Source organism: Arachis hypogaea, chromosome 13, assembly GCF_003086295.3.
Source record: "Arachis hypogaea cultivar Tifrunner chromosome 13, arahy.Tifrunner.gnm2.J5K5, whole genome shotgun sequence".
Taxonomy (NCBI): Eukaryota; Viridiplantae; Streptophyta; class Magnoliopsida; order Fabales; family Fabaceae; genus Arachis; species Arachis hypogaea.
The window spans coordinates 99,938,767-99,941,334 of NC_092048.1; the positions used below are offsets into that span (position 1 = coordinate 99,938,767).

General features: G+C 41.3%; 1 non-coding gene across 1 annotated transcript; it reads left to right on the forward strand.

Moving 5' to 3' along the window:
• The first annotated feature begins 962 nt into the window (after positions 1 to 962).
• On the forward strand, positions 963 to 1,066 carry LOC112739910 (small nucleolar RNA R71). Its single transcript, XR_003170845.1, has one exon. It is a non-coding gene; the product is annotated as a small nucleolar RNA R71 (small nucleolar RNA).
• Positions 1,067 to 2,568: the final 1,502 nt, after the last annotated feature.

Genomic DNA, 2,568 nt, shown 5'->3' on the forward strand with positions numbered 1-2,568 from the left:
CTGGTTCTTTGTGATCTCCATCCTCCTCCTTTGTTGAGTTGTCTTCAGGTTGTTTGCACATTTTACCTTGCTTGTCTTCAATCTCTTGATCACTTGTAGTGACCATTTTGCAATCTTCCCATCTTACTTTCTTTGCTTTTCCCTTGGGGTTTTTCTCAATGTCACTTGGGAAGCTATCAGTAGGTTTGGGAATCTTCTCAGCTAAATATCCCACCTAGAATTCCAGCTTCCTAATGGTTTCTCCCTGGTTCTTAATATTGGCTCGCACCTCCTCTTTGAACACCTTATTTTCTTGAATCTCTTGGCTTATTCCTTCAAGTAAGGCTTCAATCTTAGAGAGCCTGTCATCAATTGATGAGTGGTTCGGAGCAGATGTGCTGTTTTGGTTTTGATAAGTATGTGGAGAGTTGTTGTTGTGGGGGTGTTGAGATGTCCTCTGGGTGAATTGTTGGTGAGCTGCATTGTTGTTAGAGTTGTAACGTCTCTGGTCTTGGTTTTGATCTTGCTCACTTCCCCACCCAAAGTTCGGGTGATTTCTCCATCCAGGGTTGTAAGTCTTGGAGTATGGATCATAGTTTTTCCTTGGTGAATTCCCAATGTAGTTGGCTTGCTCCTGATTCCCTTTTGCTTCTTGGTTTACTCCTTCTTGTGTTGTTGATGAAGTGGAGATTGCTGCTACTTGGTTCATCTCCATCTTCTTGGTGAGGTCAGCCAGCTGCTGGGTAATGAGCTTGTTTTGGGCCAACAGAGCATCTACATTGTTTAGCTCCATCACTCCTCTTGTGTTCCCTCTTTCGGAAGCATAGAAGTAGTCGTTTTCTGCTACTGTTTCAATAACATCTATGGCTTCCTCAATGGTCTTCTTCTTGTTCAAAGACCCTCCAGATGAATGGTCTACTGCCTTCTTTGACTCATAAGAGAGCCCTTCATAGAAAATGTGCAGCTGGACCCATTCGTTGAACATGTCAGGTGGACACCTCCTTGTTAAGTCTTTGAACCTCTCCCATGCTTCATACAGAGTTTCACTATCCTGTTGCCTGAAGGTTTGAACCTCAGCTCTCAGCCTATTGATTCGTTGAGGAGGGTAGAATCTTGCTAAGAATTTGTTCACCACATCCTCCCAAGTTGTCAAGCTCTCCCTTGGGAAGGATTCCAGCCACTTGGCTGCCTTGTCTCTGAGTGAGAAGGGAAATAAGAGCAATCTATAGGCGTCAGGATGAACACCATTAAATTTACTGTGTCACATATTCTCAAGAAGGTGGTCAAATGTTGGTTGGGATCTTCTTGAACACCTCCTCCAAACGAACAGTTGTTCTGAACAAGGGTGATGAGCTGTGGTTTAAGTTCAAAGTTGTTGGCATGGATTGTTGGCTTTTGGATGCTACTTCCACAATTGCCTGGGTTTGGATTAATGTAAGAGCCCAAAACTCTTCTATCTTCCCCAGCATGATTTGCTCCACCTCCTCTGCCATGGTTGTGAGTCTCTTCTTCATGATGATTTTCCATGTTTTCTTCCATGTTTGGTTCAAAGTATTCCTCAAACTGTTCCTCTTCTTCTTCAGCACCAACTACTCGTTTTCCTCTTGCCTCCCTCCTTAGTCTAAGGAAGGTTCTCTCTGGTTCAGAATCAAAGGAAGTTGAAGCCCCGCTTCTTCTCCCTGTCATACAACCAACAAGTACAAGCAGAGAAAATAGGTGCAGACAGTATTTGTGTCAGAGTTATTGTTAGTTGTGGGTGATGCAATATATCAAACAGTTAGTGGGTTAGCAAACAGAATTGAAAATAACAAAGAAAAACAAATGGGTAGAGGGAGAAGGGAAGAAGTTTAACTAAAACAAAAAGTAAATCACTCAAACAGAAAAATGAAATTCACAAAATAAAATGCTCAATCTAGTGATCTTCCAATCTACTCATTGTTGATGCACAATCAATCCCCGGCAACGGCGCCATAAACTTGATGCGGAGAAAACTTGTCTCTCAACAAATCTTCCTTCGGCAAGTGTACCGAAGTTGTCGTCAAGTAAAAACTCACAATAGAGTGAGGTTGAATTCCACAGGGATTGATTGATCAAGCAACTTTAATTAGAAGAATGTTCTAGTTGAGCGAATCCAGAAATTGGGTTGAGAGTTGCAGAAAATAAAATGGCGGGAATGTAAATAACAGAAAAGTAAATGCTAGAATTAAATGAATGGAAGTAAATGACTGAAAATAAATTGCAGAATTGTAAATGGGAATGGGGGATTTGCTCATAAAAGTAAATCGCAGAAATTAAAGAGAATGGGCAAGATTAGAGATGGGGAGTTCATTGGGCTTAGGAGATGTTGCAATTCTCCGGATCAAGTTCATTTTCATCTCTTCCTCAATCAATGCACTCATTGATCTCCTTGGCAATCTTAAGTGATTGAATTACAATTCCTTGCAATTCAATCTCTCAAATCTTGATCAATAGCCAATTCCTTGGTCAATTGCTCATGAGAAGAGATGAAGTATGGTCACTAATTATACCACATGCATTTCCCAAACCAAGTATTGAGAGGGTTACAGTCACATACCCATCCAAACCCAA